At 40.1% G+C, this 19,205-nt stretch overlaps 1 pseudogene; it reads right to left on the bottom strand.

Annotated features, from left to right (window-relative positions):
- Window positions 1-2,668: 2,668 nt before the first annotated feature.
- Window positions 2,669-17,942, bottom strand: LOC100655181 (flavin-containing monooxygenase 5-like; annotated as a pseudogene).
- Between the last annotated feature and the right edge of the window lie 1,263 nt (window positions 17,943-19,205).

The raw sequence follows: 19,205 nt of genomic DNA, 5'->3' as shown, positions 1-19,205 counted from the left end.
AATGGTTAAGAATACACCAGCTGCTCCTTGGAAACCCTATGGGGCAGTTCTACTCTGTCCCATAGGGTAGCTATGAGTCTGAAAGGACTCGATGGCAATGGGTTTGGTTTTTGGTTTCGTTTAGGTATCACAAATGTTTAAGCTCTGGGCTACTAACAGAAGATTGGCTGTTCAAACCCACCCCACGGGCACCTTGGAAGAAAGACCTGATGATCTGATTTAAGACCCTACGGACCACAGTTCTACTCTGACACATATGGGATCGCCTAGAGTTGGAATCGACTGGAGAGCAACTGGTTTCATTTTTGGTTGAAGACCCTAGTTAGAGATGTATAAAAGCAGTAGAAGAGGCTCCAATGACAACAGGTTTGGGTTTTTTTTTGCTTTGTTTTGTTTTTTTATCTTTTACAGAAGAGTCCCTGGGTAGTACAAACAGTTAAAGCACTGGGCTGCTAACCAAAGGATTGGAGGTTCAAGTCTACCCAGAGGCTACTTGGAAGAAAGGCCTGATGATCTACTTTCAAAAAAGCAACCATTGAGAACCCTGTGGATCACAGTTCTACTCTGACACACATGGGGTCACCTTGAGACAGAGTTGACTCAACAATAACTCATACAGAGTACTAGTTATGCCAAAACCAAACCCGTTGCCGTCAAGTCGATTCTGACTAATAGTGACCCTATAGGACAGAGTAGAACTGCCCCCATAGAGTTTCCAAGGAGTGCCTGGTGGATTTGAACTGCCAACCTTTTGGTTAGTAGCCATAGTTCTTAACCACTATGCCGCTAGGGTTTCCCTAGTTATACAGAGTAGTCAAAAAAGGCCTTACTGGAAGGTAGCATTTGATCAAAAACCTAAAGGAAGTGAAGGAGTGATCTATGTGTGTCTGGGGGGAAGGGGGAAGAGGAAGCATGTTCCAGGCAAGGGCACAGCAGTGCAAAGGCTCTGAACTGGGAGTGGACGGGGCTTGTTTAGGGAATGAACATGCAAGAGTAATAATGGATGAAGTCAGAGAAGTAGAGAGAAAGCAGACCATGAGGAGACATGTCGACCGTTGTTAGGATTTGGCTTTTATTCTGAGCGATATGGAAGCTATAGGCGATTTGGGGCAGAAAGGTGTCATGACCTGACTTACATTTTTAGAATATCATTTTGGCTGTTATATTGAGAATGTCGTTGTTAGGTACCGTCGAGTTGATTCCGACTCATAGTGATCCCATGTGACAGAACAGAACTGCCCCATGGGGTTTTCTAGGCTGTAATCTTTATGAGTCGGTTAATCTTTACAGGAGAAGATCACCACATCTTTCTATTGCAGAGCAGATGGTGGGTTTGAGCCGCCAACCTTTTGGTCAGCAGCCTAGCGCTTCACCAGGGCTCCTTGTAATGAGAATAGACACAGAGATGAGGGTGAAGCAACAAGTCCAGCTAAGCAGCTACTACAATAATACCGGCAAAAGGTGGTGGCGTGGACTAAGGTGTAGCAGTGGAGGTGGTGAAAATCGGCAAGAACCTGGATCTATGCTGAAGGTGACAAAATTGAGAGACTACACGTAGGGTATGAAAGGGAGGAATCAAGGAGACTTGAAACTTTTTGGTTGGAGACCAAAAAACATGGAGTTGTCATTTACAGAAATGACAACTATAGGAGAGCGGGAGGAGGGGTAACCTGTGGGAGATTGGTTTAGTTTGAGTCTAAACATGTTGAATAGGCATTTGGTGATGGGAGTCTAAGCTTTAGGGAGAGGGAGGGGCTGGAGATAGGACGTGGGCACCTTTAGGGCATGAATGACATTAAAACCACGAGACCAGATGACAGCCAACGCATCTGTTTATTCCTGGTGCCCAGCACAAGGTCTGGCAGAGCAGATTTTTTAGTAAATAAAAGAATGAATAATATAGTTCAGATAAAAGAAAATAAACTTTTATACAGAATATCAGAACCAGGCTCAAACATAGTCTGATGATATGAGTGATTTGATTAGAGAGTAAAGGAATATTTCAACACTGATTAATTAATTATTAAAATCTCTGTAAATGTTCTAAATACCTGATGCCCACTCCATTTCTGCTTCTGCGTGTTTTTATAGACTTCTGTATGTTTATTATAGCACTTATTCCATGTACTTTTGATAGCTTTAATAGAACACAAAATTATATATTATTCCTGCCTTCTATTATCCCCTTCTTCCCCTCCATGCCCTAAAGAAATCCCTCAGTAGTATCTGAAATAACCAGTTACCTCAATATCCGTGAAGCTTTAGGATGTGGCCCTATTGGAAAGAGTTTCTGATAAAGACATTTTTGTTACTGTAAAGTTTGTCTAGACCATTTGAAGAGAAACTTTTTTTCCCAGCCTGTGCTTTAGGTGCAAAAACACCTAATAGCTGGCAAATTGTGTGTTTACTGAAAAGGAAGGCCTAGTCATGTAACTGAGAACCTCTGTGAAATTATAGAAACTTCAAAACTAAACTTTATATGAACCATGCCATTTGAAATCTTTGTTGCAGGAATCTCTGATTTTTGCCAAAGATACTCATACATGAGAAATTTTGGAATGCTTAGATAATTCACTGGGCTAATCCAGTCAGAATTCAGGGAAAATAGTTGCCATGTGTGTAGTGTGTGTCATTGTTGGCCTATAACATAACAGTGATCATAGAAAGATTACCCTCTAATGATGACTAAAGCGAGAATGAAGAGAAGGGCTGCACAGACACTTTTAAGCCAATGTGGCACAAAGAAGGGGGGCTGGCCACAGCTGAGGATGCGAGTCCTCAGGGGCTTGATGAACCGCTCTTTCTGGGTCAGGATGGCTTTCCGAGCCCCATCCCACTTCCCTGGGCCCTGAAGGTGGTACTGGTATGGGGTGCATGGGCCAAAGAAAACCTCCATGGCCAGCTTTGGGTCCCACAGGAGCAATGAGAATAGGTTGGGTTTCACTCTGATTTCAGAGGCAAGTTCATCCACGTAATCCACGTACTGCACTCTGCGTGAGTCCCGGGGATTATTCAGGAAGCTGAAACCAGAAGAGGACAAATCAGAAAGCTCAAGACAGGTGATGATCTCCAACCTCCCAAACACATGCCCAGCCTCTAACATTGTGTGGACCTTGTGTGAGGGGATGATCTGTGGAGAAAAGAATTACAGTTAAGTGCTCGATTACTAGCCGAAGGGCTGGTGGTTTGAACCCACTCAGAAGCACCTTGGAAGATAGGCCTGGTGATCTGTTTCTGAAAGGTCACAGCCTCGAAAACTCCACAGAGCAATCCTAGTCTGCACACACGGGGTAGCTATGAGTCGGAATTGGCTCAGTGGCAACTAACAACACAGCAACAAGCCATTGATAAAGGAGCTCTGGTGGCGCAACAGTCAAGCACTCAGCTGCTAACCACCAGGTTGTTGGTTGGATCCCACCCAGAGGCTCCATGGTACAGCCTAGAAAACCCTATGGGGCAGTTCTATTCTGTCATAAGGGGTTTCTATGATCCAAAATCGGCTAGATGGCACCTAACAAAAACAAGCCATTGATGGTTTCTCCAAAACAGAGAGAAAATTACTTTTCATGTTTTCAGTTACCCTGGACTCGGTGGCTTCTAACGAAATACTCATGCTTGTGTATTCCCCCCTTGAATTCTGCCAAGGGTTTTGGATAGTAATAGGAGGGTTTAAGAAGACCTTTGTCTTATTAATGATAGCCTTCTTTTCCTAAATTCTGTAACTGAGACCTTTCTATTTTTTGCCCTGCATTTTGTTCTCATTTAGAATGTAATCTCAATTTGGAAAGTCCGTGATGGGAACTATGATATGTGAATTTCACAGGCCACTGTGAGAACATATTCTACTTTTCAGCTTTTGTTATGTGTGAAATTCATTTGATTTTAAATATTCCTGAGATGCAATTCCTGGCCCACCTTTTTAAACCAAAGTTACTGAATAACTGACTGTTCTTAGGATGTAAAGTCTTTGACCTTCGGATACATGCTGTAACATTCACATTGTGAATTCTCAATAGATATTTGTTGATTAGAAGTAAATTACATTCCTAACCCCCATGTTTGAGAATACTTTTTCATTATGAAGTTCTGGCACAATCTACAAGCTTCCTGACCTCATGTCAAAATTTTAATCAGATTCTGTAGTGATCTGCCAACTCATTTCTCACATGTATTTATCTTTCCAGCTCTTTGAAAGAATGAAACAATCCATTTCACCTTTCATTTTCATATGCCTCACATCTCTAAGGCTATCAGATGACATAGTTTATAATCGTAGGCTGTATCTAGTTTTTCATGAGCTTTCAACAAGAGTTTTGATGTTTCTATGGTGGACCATTCTGTATCCATTCCACCCCATAAACATTTCTTACAGGATATTATGCTAAGTTGAGAGGAAACAAAAAAGTTGATCATTTGAGATCTCATCTAGGCAAAGAGGCCCAGATTTTGTGAAGAGGAAGATACAAAGAATACTTGTTATGTAAACAGCTCCACCTAAACACTTTCAATTGACTTAAGCCAAGAAATAAGTTTCTTACTCTTTTTCAAATTTTTTTTCTCTTCTTTGTTATGTCAGCCACCGTGTCACTCACTGAAGGTAATTTGTTTAATCCTAGAAAAAAAAATTACAAACATGAATATGGTTTTCTTATTGAGAAGATGTGGTTTCAGGAAGAAATGGATATCCTGAGACTCAGTGTGGTAGAGAATATCACCAGGGAGGTAACACAGGAGCAGAGGAGGTGGACCCAGGGGTCGCTCTGGAATCCTCTGTCCTCATTGTTTTATCAGGTGCACATGTCTGACAGACACAAAAACATGTCCTTGTCATGTGTCTGGGGACTCCACATTCTTGATAAGCAGAACCCAAGCCCTAGAAGTACTGACTAAAGGGAGTCACACCCAACTGACAGTACATAAATTAAGGTGTTTATAGTTCCATTTGGGAGTCCCTGGACGGTACAAATGATTAACACATTCAGCTGCTAATTGAAAGGATGGAGGCTGGCATACAACAGAGGCACCTTGGAAGAAGGGTCTGGTGGTCTACTTCTGAAAAAATCAGCCAGTGAAAACTCCGCGGAGCACAGTTCTACTCTGACACATATGAGGTCACTGTGAGTCAGAGTTGACTGGATGGTCCCATTACCCATTATTTTAATAGTCCCATTGCCAGAGTATTCACTCTGGCTCTCCTTTAAACAGTTAGCTACATTTGTGCATTTATATTATAAATTAGTTTAAAAATATATAACTGCAAGTACTAATGACACTCAATGTCTCCTCATCGTCTTCATTGGACAGAGATTTGTTACTAAATTTGTATCTTAACTCATGGAAGATATTGCCCAACTCTCCTTCATTCCTATGGTGACATCCTACTTTTCTTTTTTTAATTGTGCTTTAAGTGAAAGTTTACAATTCATGAGTCAGTTTCCCATACAAAAACTTATACACACATTGTTGTGGGACCCTAGTTCCTCTCCCTATAATGAGACAACACACTCCTTCTCTCCATCCTGTATTCCCCGTGTCCATTCAACCAGCTCCTGTCCCCCTCTGCCTTCTCATCTCACCTCAGACAGGAGCTGCCCACAAAGTGTCATGTGTCTACTTGAGCTGAGAAACACACTCCTCACCAGTATCATTTTATGTCTTATAGTCCAGTCTAATCTTTGTCTGAAGAGTTGGCTTTGAGAATGGTTTTAGTTTTGGGCTAACAGAGAGTCTGGGGCCATGACCTCTGAGTTCCCCCTAGTCTCAGTCAGATGGTTGGTTAAGTCTGGTCTTTTTACTAGAATTTGAGGTCTGCATCCCACTTTTCTCTTGCTCCATCAGGGATTCTCTGTTGTGTTCCCCGTCAAAGCAGTCATTGGTGGTAGCTAGGCACCATCCAGTTCTTCCAGTCTCAGGCTGATGGAGCCTCTGGCTTATGTGGCCCTTTCTGTCTCTTGGGCTCATATTTTTCTTGCATCTTTGGTGTTCTTCATTCTCCTTTGCTCCGAGTAGGTGGAAACCAATTGATGCATCTTAGATGGCTGCTTGCTAGCCACTCACCAAAGTGGGACATCCCATATTTTCAGAAACATGGACTGTTCCAAGGAAATAAGGGAAGCTTTTTAAAGGGGGAAGGAAATAAATGGGCAGAATTATTAAAATGTGATAGGCATCATTTTGTAAAGGTAGGTTTTGAATCTGCCGTCACCAATTTATTCTCCCTCTTAGAATTAATGATGATAGTAAAGAATTACAACAAGAATGGCTAATCCTCATTCATTTAATCATTATTTACTGAATGCCTACAAAAGTCAAAATGCTTAATTGTTAATTCTTATTGCCTTGCAAAGTGGATATAAGTATCCTCATATTTATAAATGAGGAAATTGAGGCTTGTGGTGGTCAAGCAACACACAAGATTATGCAGTCAGTACATGGTGCAGCTGGGTTTTAATCTTGCATTTATCTGATTATAAAGTCCTTGCTCTTACAAGTGTGCTGTGGTGCTATTCCTGTTACTCTGTGACTCTGCCATAACTCACCTGTTTGTCTTCTTTATATTTTGAATAAAAGACTTGAGAAATAGGGAAAATAATAATAATAATAATAAAGCTCCCTTTGATTTTGGCTCATTTTGGCAGCATTGGGATGTAGAACAACTGTTATTTCTTACCTATACTTTAGGTTGGTATCTCCTTTCTTCTATTGCCCCCATTTCCTACACTATATGTATATCTCCACAGTGATCTAGTGAACTCTTTGCCAATAAAATGTTATCCAATGATAGCTTAAGGTAGTAGCTTCCTATTTTAATTTTCCTACAGGAATCTTAAAGATTAGATAGCTATCAAACACTGAATGTATCTCAAATGGCAGAATCGCAGATATTGTAAAGGTTAACCGCAGAGATGTTTCGCAGCAGAAGACCTTTGCAATGACTCTGAAGTCACATCACCTGTTCAGCACATACCCTTGAATACGTGCACAGCCCATCGATCGGCTCTGGAGTTCTGATGTGGGAATGGTGGCTCCCACTGGCTGGAGGATGCCGATGAAAACTAGCGTTGGCTTCTCCAGCTGAGGAGGGAAGACGAGTTTAAACATGGAGCGATGGCTGTCTAGAACTTTTGAATTGTTTCCCAAAAAAGAGAAAGAAAAATTATATCCTGTGGCAAAGATGATAGCATCAATGTCCTCTTCTGTGCCATCTTCAAAAATGGCTGACGTCTCAGTGAACTCTCACACATTTGGTTTCATCAAAACTCTTCCAGAAATTATGTGGTTGGGAAGATCATCACTGGAAGTAGCTTGATGGCTGAGAAATCTGAAGAATAAAAGTTGAAGTTCAGGGAAATTAATGTACAGTAAAACCTGTGAAAGCCAGAGCTTGTATGAGGCAGAAACCTGTCTGAAAAGAAAAACTCAAATACAGTGAAACCTGTGAGAGCTGTAACTCAATGGGACTGCCTTGTTTTTCCTGGTCTTGCAGGTTTTCTGGCTTTGACAAATTGCAATCACCACTTTTCTATCATTCTCTAGTGGAAAATATTTGAGTTTGTCTTCTCTGACAGGTTTCTGCCTTACGTAGGTTCTGGCCCTCATAGGTTTCACCATAGTCTTTTTGGAAAGGAGATGAGCTAGTAATGCTTAATGAAAGAACCACACTTTTTTTTTTTGTTTGAATGTTTTAATTTCTTTTACTCAATGGTTTTCTGAATGAATTACTGAATTTTTAGAGCTTGTGTGTACACATTAACATTAGTCAGTTAATAATGTTTATTAAGGTCTTGCTATATGCAAAGAGAAGATTTTGAAATGTGATTTATAACCTTATACCTGTGGTACATTGATTCTGGGCTCCTGTAAAACAATTTCCTTTGTAGAGCTTTTTAAAAAAGTTATTGTCCAGGTGTTCATATTAGAACAGGAAATTTGTATCATATTCTGATTTCCCTTTTTATTTTGGGAATCCATGCTTTAAAGTGTAAGAACCAATATGCTGTTCTTATAAATTTTACCAACATTTATTATATAATTTTAACACAGTTATGTCTCATCCGGATTGCATTGATAGACTCCTAACTGGTCTCCCTGCTCCCACTTTTAGCTCCATATAATTTCTTTTCCACTCAGCAGCCAAGTAATCCTTTTAGAGTGTAAAGATATTCTTTCCCCCATGGCTTTCTATTTCACTAAAATAAAATCTAAAACCATTACCATGCCCTAGTCCTACAAACCCCATGTAATCTGGTCTCTGCCAACCTCCCTGAGTTCATTTCCTACCACTTTCCTCTTCTCCCTGCACTCTAGCTACACTGGACTCCTTGTTCTCCTTGAACAAACCATGCTCATTCCTGCCTTTGACCTTGGTGTTTCCTCTGCCAGGAATGTTGTCCTTTCAGATATCTGAAGCACTCACCTCTTGCTTCCTCCAGCTCCCTACTCAAAAGCTTGCTCATCAGATAAGCCTCGCCTGACTATCCCATCTAAAAAAGGGCCTCCCTGTTCCTCTCTTTCCCCCAAGCTGCTTAATTTTTCTTCATAGCACCTATTACTCCTGCCATTGCTTTGTATCCTGATTTGTTTGCTTCTCCTCTACTCGAAGGAGCCCCAGTGAGAGCTGAGACTCTATCTGGCATATTCTCTACTCTACCTCCATAACCCAAAACCCTGCTTGACCATAGTAGGAACTCGAAAAATACTCATTGAATTTGTTTATCTATACTAGGCTGGGAAACTCTGGGGGCACACTGGTTAAGTGCTACAGCTGCTAACCAAAAGGTTGGCAGTTTGAATCTACCAGGTGCTCCTCGGAAACTCTATGGGGCAGTTCTATTCTGTCTTATAGGGTGGCTATGAGTCGGAATCGACTTGACAACAACAGGTTTGGTTTTTGGTTTTATACTAGGCTGAACTAGACAGACAATTTTATGTATTTATCCATTTAGACCTCACAAGAGATAAGCAGATAAAGACTGCATTTTACCAGCATAAAAAGAAAAAAGAGGAAAACTGTGACTATCCCATGGTCACGTGGCAAGTAAGCATCAGAGATTTGTGAAGACAGGTCTGGTGATGGCAGGTCCAGTGCTCTTTCTACTTTGCCAGCAGCTTTGATTCAAACTGCCCATCGTACTAGCACTCATGGAAACCCCCCCGAAACCAAACCAAAGAAACAAAAAAACACATGTGTTGCTGTCCAGTGAATTCTGACTCATAGTGTACAAAAAACACGTTTTGTGGGAGTACATAATTTTCTGCTGTGTTGTGAACCCGATATATATGGGTACATAAATTAAACTATCCTTTTCCCATTGAAGACAAAATGAGTTTATCATTCATGATTATTTTCAAGATGATTTTAACCCAAAATAAATTTATATTTTTTTATCCTATGTAGATGGCAGTGGGTTTGGTTTTGGTTTTTTGTATAGACTATATATTCATTAAAGGAAAAATACTTTTTTTCTTCTAACTTCCCTAATGTTTCCAAACAAAATTTCATCTATTAACACCATATTTGTAAAAACTGAAGTCCAGGAAAATTAATATAGTCTTTTTGGAAAGCAGTTGGGCTAAGTAATACTTAATGAAAGAACCATATATATATATATATATATATATGTATATATTTTTTACGAAAGAAAAGAAACCCGTTACTGTCGAGTCAATTCCGACTCATACACTAATTTCTTAGGACTACCATAACAAAGTACTACAAACTGGTTGGCTTGTAAGAATGAAAATTTATTGTCTTATAGGTTTCGATGCTAGGATTCCAAATTGAGGGTGTCAGCAGGGCTATGCTCTCTGCAAAGTATCTAGGGAAAATTGTTTTTCTGTCTCAGCTTCTGGTAGCTCCAGGTATTCCTTGGCTTGCAATTGCAGGCTAACTCCATGTTTACCCGTCTTCACACGGCAGGCTTCTCTTTGTCTCTGTGGGTTTCTTCTCCTCTTTTATAAGGGCACCACTCATATTGAATTAGGACCGGATCTCATGTTAACTTAACTGATAAGATCTTCAAAGACCCAAATTCCAAACAAGGTCAGATTCACAAGTAGCAGCAGTTAGGACTTTAACACAAATTTTGAGTGGACACAATTCAATCTATAACACTATGTAATATACATCTTTATATTTTTCCTATATGTTATTCTTTTCAACTTCATGAGTGTTTCCTACTAGTTTATATTTAAGGAATTGGTGAAGTCCATATTCACCTTTTCCTCATACCTTCTATATCTGCAGGCATCCAGTCCACCTTAACCATTTTCATTGTCTTTCTCAGGAGATTTTTTTTCTGGTCCCATTATGGAGCCCTGGTGGTGCAGTGGTTAAGAGCTCTGCTGCTAACCAAAAGGTCAGCAGTTTGAATCCACCAGCCACTCCTTGGAAACCCTATGGGGAAGTTCTACTCTGTCCTATAGGGATACTATGAGTTGGAATTGACTTGATAGCAATAGTTTTGGGTTTTGGTATGTGCTTCTTGACATTTAGTGTCTGAAATAGACCGCTCTTTAGATGCAAATAATGGTTTTGTACAAAAGATGGGTAACGTTTCCTGATTTGTTTTCAGTAAACTTCCTGATGAATCTTAGATTTTTTTTTTTTCCTTTTTTAGTTTTGGGGCATGGCAGTTGATGGATTAATTCTTTTAACTCACACACTTCACCTGTTGCTGTTGAGTCAATTCCGACTCATAGCTACCCTAGGGGCTCAGGTAACATTTGTTAACATACTTGACACTGTTGATCATTCCAATCTTGAAATTTTCTCCTTCCTATTTCCCCCTCCTTACTACTAATTATCCTATTTCCTTCCTAGTGTTTTTAATGACTATTCTTCTTCAGCTTTCCCTTTAACATTTGAGATCCTTTGGCTTCTGATTTAGGGCCTCAGTCAGAGTGAGGAGGTGGGGAGAAGACTGTGGGCGTGTAAAAAGGAGAACATCAGAGGTGTCTGTTTAAGCTTCACCAGCCTCCCTTCTCCCAACCCTCACAATCACACCCTCTACCACTGAGATTCTGATATGTGTGCCCCGGGCTGAGGCACTGAAATCACTCTAAGCGTCATGTCTACTTCAAGTTTCAGAATGATATCTCCTAATGTCTGCTATATGTCTCTGTTGAGATACCCCACAAGTGTCCCAGACACAGTTTTCTAAAACGAAAATCATCAACCATCTTCCTCTTACCCTCAAAGGCTGCTTGGCTTCTGAATTCCTTACTTTTGTAAGTATGATATACTCTCTACTCAGTCATTCAAGCTAGAAACTAGATGTCAGTAAATAATATCATAACATGACACAAAATTGTTGACCATTTACTTGTGCCATGCACTGGTATAAGCTATACATATATTTTCCTATTTATTGCTCAAAACAACTCTCTGAGTTGATACTAATGTAATTCCAATTTTATATATAAGGAAAGTGGAGCACAAGTAGTCAAGAAAATTCTATATAGCTAGTATCTTGTATTCCCAACTGTGCATATATTGACCTTTGAATTTCTCGATCCCTGTGGGTAAGAATAGAATTGCTCAAGCCTTACTCAAAGAGAGGTCTGGCTTTTGTCCTCAGGTACTGAAAGGTGATCTCTAGGCACCTGGAATGTCCTACCTGATGAGTATATTTACCTGGGGGCTTTGGCCACCAGGCAGTCTAACAATGGCATTTATGATGGGGGCTGGGATATGCTATATAAGTTGCAGCCTCTGGAGGAAGTGGAAGCTAAAGGTATTAGCTTGACATGTGAGAGAGGCTGGAGACTAAAGGTCAGCCAGCACGCAGTATACGATTGAGCCCCAATAAAACTCTGGATACCGAAGGCTCAGGTGAGCTTTCTTTGTTGGCAATACTCTGCATGCATTGTTACACATCATGGCTGGGAGAAGGTAACACCAGCCATGACTCCACTGGGAAAGGATGACCAGCTGACTGGAACCTCTGTATTTGGACCCTTTGTATGCATTTCTTACCCTATGCATTTCTTCCTTTGGCTGATTTTGACCTGTATCCTTTACCTGTAAAAAGCCATTAGTATAATAGCTTTCAGTGAATTTTGTAAGTTCTTCTAGAAAATTATCAAACCTGAGGGAGGTTGTGGGGTTCCCCAAATTGGTAGCCAGTTGGTCTGAAGTGAGGGTGGTTTTGGGAAACTCTTGTAGTGGTGTCAGAAGTATTGGACAGACTAGGCAGTCTAGAGGACTGTGCCCTCAACTGCACAGTTTGACTAACTCCAGGTAATCCTATTGAAACATCTCCTTTACTGGTCTACTGATGATAGTTCTGTGAACTGTGCCTGCCAGCCATCAACAGACAGAATGAATCTTCTTACAGTTTTGTTTTAGATTGTGAAGCCCATGCTCAAACAAAGCCCAGGCTTCTAAGAAATTAAGATATCTCATTTTTGCCTCCTTTTCACTTATCTATATCCTGCCAAGTCTTCAAGGAGGAACTCATGCTTATTAAGTAGTACATCTTCCTGACCTGTCATCCCTGTTATTTACAGCTACTGCACTGGACTGATTCCTTCTGTCTTGCTTTCTGACCCAAGCCTCATCCTTGTTTACCTTGTTTCCATCTCCTCCTGGGCACAGTACACCCTTCCTGCTACCACTGTCCACTCTTCTCTCCCTCTGGGGCGAAGACTCCAACATCACCCACAGAATCTGAAGCTAAAAGGATGTAGGGCCTTCCTGTTTTTGACTAAAATACATTTGCTCTGACTTAAAGAGAAGCCTCACATGGCAAAGGCACAAAACTGGCTGAATCTGTAGCATTTCATCTTTGGAATGCACATAAGGGCTTTCTCTGCTCTTCTTGTGATACTGGACAACCCCACTTGGTCCTGATTGTGGTTCAGTCCTTGCCCTGTTCCTTCATCCCCACAGGATTACTCAAATTTCCCTTTCTTATTGAAGCCAACTGATCTAATAAATCACCCCCACCACCTGTAAAAATCAAACCCGTTGCCATCAAGCCAATTCTGACTCATAGCGACCTGATCTAACATTGCAACATAATCCCTTACCTCTAAAGCCTCAACCTTCTTCCCTGCTTAATTTTTCTCTTCAACAGCTGTCACCTCCCACATACTTCTCCTATGTGTCTGTCTCCAACGACTACCAAGTAAACTCTCTGAGGGCATACCTTTTGTCTGTTTTGATCTTTGCTAAATTTCTGGCACACAATCAGTCTTGAAGAATCATTTCTTGAATGAATGTTGAATGAATACAAAAATGTTTAAATCTCTACTAAGTAAATTAAAAAAAAAATTCTTTTGAGTAGTTATTACCTTCTCTATCTTCTCTAACAGTGAGAAGCAGAGGTACTCGTGCCAAGTAGGTCAATATCTCCTGAAAATCCCAGAAGAGCCTAGGCTTCAGCCTTCTCTAAGAAGACTGAGTATATATCCTGTTTCTAGAGATAAACGGGTAGACCTCATGCTGGTAAATCATTCCTTACCTGTTCCTTGAATGCAGGGTATTTAAGGTTCCAAATGGTAAATAATAGTATTGACAGTCTGTTCTGATATGTGTGGTGACACAACTCATAGCCATTTGTATTCAAAGTGCTATATGCATACTCACACATTTATAAATAAAGCAAAATCTTAAAATATTTTCTGTAGCTGTGACCTAACTATTTACTCTAGACTATTATCAAACACCAAACAATTCCCACATTTGGCTTCAAATTGTGGTACAACATAAAACTTTTCTCTCAAAATAACCCAAAGTAGTGGTGATGACATATTAGTAATTTTTATTTTCAATTTGTAACATTATATATTATTTGAGTGGTCTTTCAAAAAACATGCATTGCTGTATAATCTGAAAAAGGTACATTTATTTTGAATCTATAGTGCCTTTCAGAGTTATAAACTTTCTTCAAAAACAACAACAGCAACAAGGACAAAACCTTACAAAATCATGGCTTTAGAGATCTGTATGACATACCTGGAAAGCTCTGGAGTGGTAAGACTGGATCAGCATAAAGGCCAGAGCACACCATGATCCCATCAAAGACATAGGATTTCTGCTTCCCTCCAGCCTCTACCACAACATCCCACTGCCCCGTGGAGGGGAAGTCAGAGTGCTTCCTTACACTGTGCACCTTTGACTGGGGATGAGACAAACCCAGACTCATGAGAACTGCTCCCAATTTCCCTCCTTTCCCAGGATTCTTGTTCTCAATGAATAAAGTCAGTTGTAGCTACTCTCCCTAAGCAAATTTCCATACATAAGCTTTCAGGAAAAAATTTCTTTATAATTGCCTTTCCCTACTGGGACCTTTTGAAGTAGAGGCATAGTTTGGTTCGCTCCAACTGTGGTTTTGAATTTAGTTTGCTGTGAGCCAACACTCGATGTTCAGTCTGATGTTTTAGCCAGTTCACCATACTTTTTTCCTGAAGGAAGGGAGGACAGAAGCTGCCCTCACTGGAGATGTATGTAAAGCGAACACTGCGGTGGTGTGGTCACCTCCAAGACTGAGGAGACAACTTACCACAATTTGCTTTGGTCTGGCTCTCAACTCTACCCAAAGGGTTCCACATATGCTGATTATCTGCCCCACTTACCAGAAACTGGATGTATTTCATAAGGTGAAAGTGTTTGGTGTACATCCTGAGGTATTCCAAGATTTTGGAATTGTGCCCGTAGTTGGGATGATGATCAGGAAAGGGGAAATCACTATAGGCAGTCATTTCCTTGCAAGTGTTGCTGGTGGCAGACTTATAGATACTTGGCCTGCCATCTTCAGTCTTCTCCTATCAAGTAAAAAAGGCTTTTATAATAAAAGAGTAACAGTTAAAAAAGAAATCTCTCTATATGTCAAATTGTGAAGCATTTGGTTAAGTTCTTTCAAAGAAAGTAAGGTCAATTTCGCATTGCCTTTACTAAGAGATACGCTATCTTGTGGTAAGTAGTGGAAAAGAGCAAATAATTTTGTTCGGGAACACACAGAAGAACATGAAGAGGAAAATGTAAATAGAACGCCAAACCAGTTAAACCAGTTGCCTTTGAGTCGATTCTGACTCATGGCGACCCCATGTGTGTCAGAGTAGAACTGTGCTCTGTAGGGTTTTCAATTGCTGATTTTTTGGAAATAGAGATCTAGGGCTTTCTTTTGAGGTACGTGTGGAGGGACTCAAACCTCCAACCTTTTGGTTAGCAGTGGAGTGTGTTAACAATTTGTACCACCCAGGAACTCCCATATAGAACACCAGGGGGTGAAAATAACTGAGGGAGGTATGGATTGCCTCTGCCCACAGAGCTGGATGGGAGTCAGAGCCCTAGACTGAGGGGGACTGGGGCCTCCTGGGTGAGGGATAGTCAGGAAGTCCTGCTTGTGGTGATTGATGGAAAAGGATAACGAGCATAAGATTAACTTTCTATTTTTTATTGTATTTTTTCTTATTACAAAAGCAGCACATAGTTATCATAATTTTATAGAAAATTACAGAGACTATTCAATCTTAATAATTACTTTAAATATTTTTATATAGTCCCTTCTAGTCTCAGTCTCCCAGTTTCTTTCAATATCTCTCTCTACATATTTATCTATGCATATACAGACAGAAATGTATTATATAGTATTTAAGCACTTTTTAGTACTTTATGGTTTATAAAGAAAACTTTCACAATCCTATGAAATACATTATTATCCTCATAGGAGTCCATACAATATACAGAAGCCCTGGTGTCATAGTGGTTAAGAGCTATGGCTGCTAACCAAAAGGTCAGCAGTTCGAATCTACCGGGCGCTCCTTGGAAAATCTATGGGGCAGTTCTACTCTGTCCTATAGGGTCACTATGAGTCAGAATCTACCAGACAGCAAATGTTTTTAAAAAATATATACAATATACCTGTCATGTGCATTAGCAGCCATACTTGATTTTTTAAAAAATTAAAACTGGATGCTTAAGTAATTTAAGGATAAGGAAAGGCACACCACTAGTTAAAATATGGAGACCTGATAGCTTAGTGATTAAGAGCTTGGCTGCTTACCAAAAGGTCAGCAGTTTGCATCCACTAGCCGCTCTTTGCAAAGCTTATGGGGCAGTTCTACTCTCTCCTATATGGTTGCTGTGAGTCAGACTTGACTCGATGACAAAGGGCTTGGTTTTTTGGTTTTAATCAAAATACGTTGTTTTCTTTTGGGAGAACTGATTATTCATCACTTTAATATATGTACATATAAAACACAATTTTGGGGGTTTTAATAATGTTTTCTGCATCTTGGGTATAATACTGGTGAGGTAAAGAATCAGTAATGTGTGCTGTGAATATTCTGAACTTGGAGCCAGGAAATACAGAATCTAATTTCTGCAAAATCATATCAGGATTAAGAACAGATCAAAGTATGCATTTCCTTCTTCAAATAAGGAGCACTGATTATTAATAAAACCCACCGTAATGATGCATTCATACACAAAAAATATTCCTTTTAATAAAGACATTCTTTACAAATATGATGAGCAGTAATTATAAATGAAAGCTTAAAATATGAGCTTTAATAAAATCAAATGACATGATGCAGTATTTGGGGGATTTTGATGTGGTGCTTGAGATCCATCATTACATGTCTTGGACAAGGACCTGAAATAAGTCATTTCTCTGAATTTATTTTTTTATGTGCATACAAGTGCTTATCTATTTATGGGGCTGTTGTAAGGACCAAGTAATGCATATCAAATGTTATAAAAACTCTACACGGGAAATCAGCAACTGTGTGCGTGTGATAGGAGCAATAGTGGTTGTATGCTCAGAGTTCTGTGGGAGCACCTGAAATCAGGCTGGCAGGCTGAAGCATTCCTGAAAACACACCTGTATCGGTCATGGTCCCACCAGGAACACAGAAACCACTCTCAGTAATTGAAACAGGGAAGGTAATGCAGGGAATTGGTGACACAGAAAATGAAAGACCTGAAAACCCTAAGAGATGTTTGGTGAAGCACCCTAGAGATTAGCAAAAGCAGGGATCCACCATCACCTCTAGGCTAAACCTAGGCAGTTAAGAGTTGCTCTGTTTCCACCAACAGTCTTTTCCCCTGCATGGCACCCTTGGAGGCCCCATGGTCCAGAGGTATAAGTGAGAGAAGGGCCATCAAACTCACATCTGCCCATGATGCAGGCCAGAAACAGTTATTGATTGGGCTAAGCCTTTGAGATTTCAGGGTTTGTTTGTGGGACAGTTAGTGCTACTTGCTCTAATACAGATATATTGTTAGCCTGGAGATAAAGATCTGAGAATCATGATAATGAGGCAGCTGAAGCCAAGGAGCCATAAGAAACTTGAAAAGTTAAAAAGACTAAAGATAAAGCCTAAAACAACCACATTTAGATACCAAGTAGAAAAAGACTGAGAAGGAAAAGCAGAGAAGAAACCGGTGAAATTGCAGAAGATAGAAAAGTGTTTTAAAAAGAAGTTCCTCTTGAAAAAGTAAGAAATTTTAGGACAACAAGTCCATTTGATTTGACTTTTGGCGGGGGGTTTGCTGAGGAAATCCATCATGTAGCAAAGGCCAGATGTGAAAGGAGGTGTGAGAACATGCAGAGAGCAAGTATACATTCCCTTTTCAAGAAGCTGGACTCTGAAAGGAAGAAGGACTGCTTGAACACTATCCTTGGGGAAAAAGAGAGACTGGGATTCAACATACAGGCATAGGCAGCAATAAAAATAATTACTATTGTGCTGTAATGAAAGGATTAATTAGTGCTGTAATCTTTGTATTTCTATTTCCCAGATATGGTGGCGGGGGGGAGTCATCATACAAAGAGAAGCGTAATACTCTTTAAACTTACCTCGTATCTCCACAGTCCCCCAATGTCATGGCTTCCTTCAAAACAGGTCGGCTCTAGTCCCTCCTCCAGACAGCTCTTAATGGCACCTAATCCACTGACCCCAGCACCAGTCACGGCAATTCTTTTTCCTGGCATGGTCTCTTGTTTCAGAAAATTTAAATTATAAAACCAGATTTCATTGGCATGTAAATTTTTTATAGGGAAGGATTATTATTATTTTTTTCTCTAAAATTGCCAGTTAAGCAGCAGTCTACTTAAAGTTGTTATGCCATTCAACGGCTCTCAGAATGACAGAAAATCCCACCTCAAAATGCTCTCTCATTTTCAAGTACAAAGTAAATCATTTTAAATAAAGGTTTTGACTCCTAAAATTTTCTTGGCTATGTGACTTGATTTTTACATTTATTTTGTGATAACTCCCTTCAATTTGATAAACACACACACACACACACACCCTGAAAAATCTCTCCATATACAGATTTGCCCAAACTGACTTTTAATCTCATCCACTACTACTATCTTCTTGTTGAAATACTCAAATTTGGTACTTTTGCCCAGTTTATTTTAGGCCAGGGAATTCCTACTTTTGTCCCTTGATAGAGTTTAAAGTAGGGAAAAAAGGAAACCCCAATACAGCATTTTATGATGTAATGAGTATAACCCATTAGACTCTTAGAAAAGTGGCCTAGCTGCCTTCATAAACCAAAACCAAACCCATTGCCGACCAGTCAATTCCGACTCATAGGGACCCTATAGGACAGAACGGAACTGCCCCACAGGGTTTCCAGGAGCACCTGGTAGATTCGAACCATTGACCTTTTGGTTAGCAGATGAGCTCTTAACCACCGTGCCACCAGGGGTCCTTTATACTAGAGATTAATATTCTTCCATTCATTCATTCAATGTATATGTGTTAAATACCTACTACATGCCAAATGCTACTTTAAGGGGATAGATACAGTAGAGAACAAATCCGACATGGTTCCTTGAAAACATTCCAATGGGGTAGAAAGAGACTAAACAAAATGTAAATGAATAATAATCCAGATGATCAGGATTATGAATAAAAATGAAGCAAGGTAGGGGCTATAGGGAATATAGAAGAGAGGGTATTATTTTATATAATACAGACAGGATGCATGTGAAAGCTGGACAATGAATAAAGAAGACCAAAGAAGAATCGAAGCCTTTGAATTATGTCGTTAGTGAAGAATACTGAATATACCAAGGACTGCCAGAAGAAGGAACAGATTTATCTTGGACAGTACAGAATGTTCCTTAGAAGCAGGGATGGTCTCACTTACTTTGGACATGTTATGAGGAGGGATCAGTCCCTGGTGAAGGACATCATGCTTGGTAGAGGGTCAGAGAAAAAGAGCATGGCCCTCAATGGGATGG

The sequence above is a fragment of the Loxodonta africana genome, chromosome 3, assembly GCF_030014295.1.
Source record: "Loxodonta africana isolate mLoxAfr1 chromosome 3, mLoxAfr1.hap2, whole genome shotgun sequence".
Taxonomy (NCBI): Eukaryota; Metazoa; Chordata; class Mammalia; order Proboscidea; family Elephantidae; genus Loxodonta; species Loxodonta africana.
The sequence above is the reverse complement of the archived record's forward strand: the minus strand, read 5'-3'. Positions and strand labels throughout refer to the sequence as shown.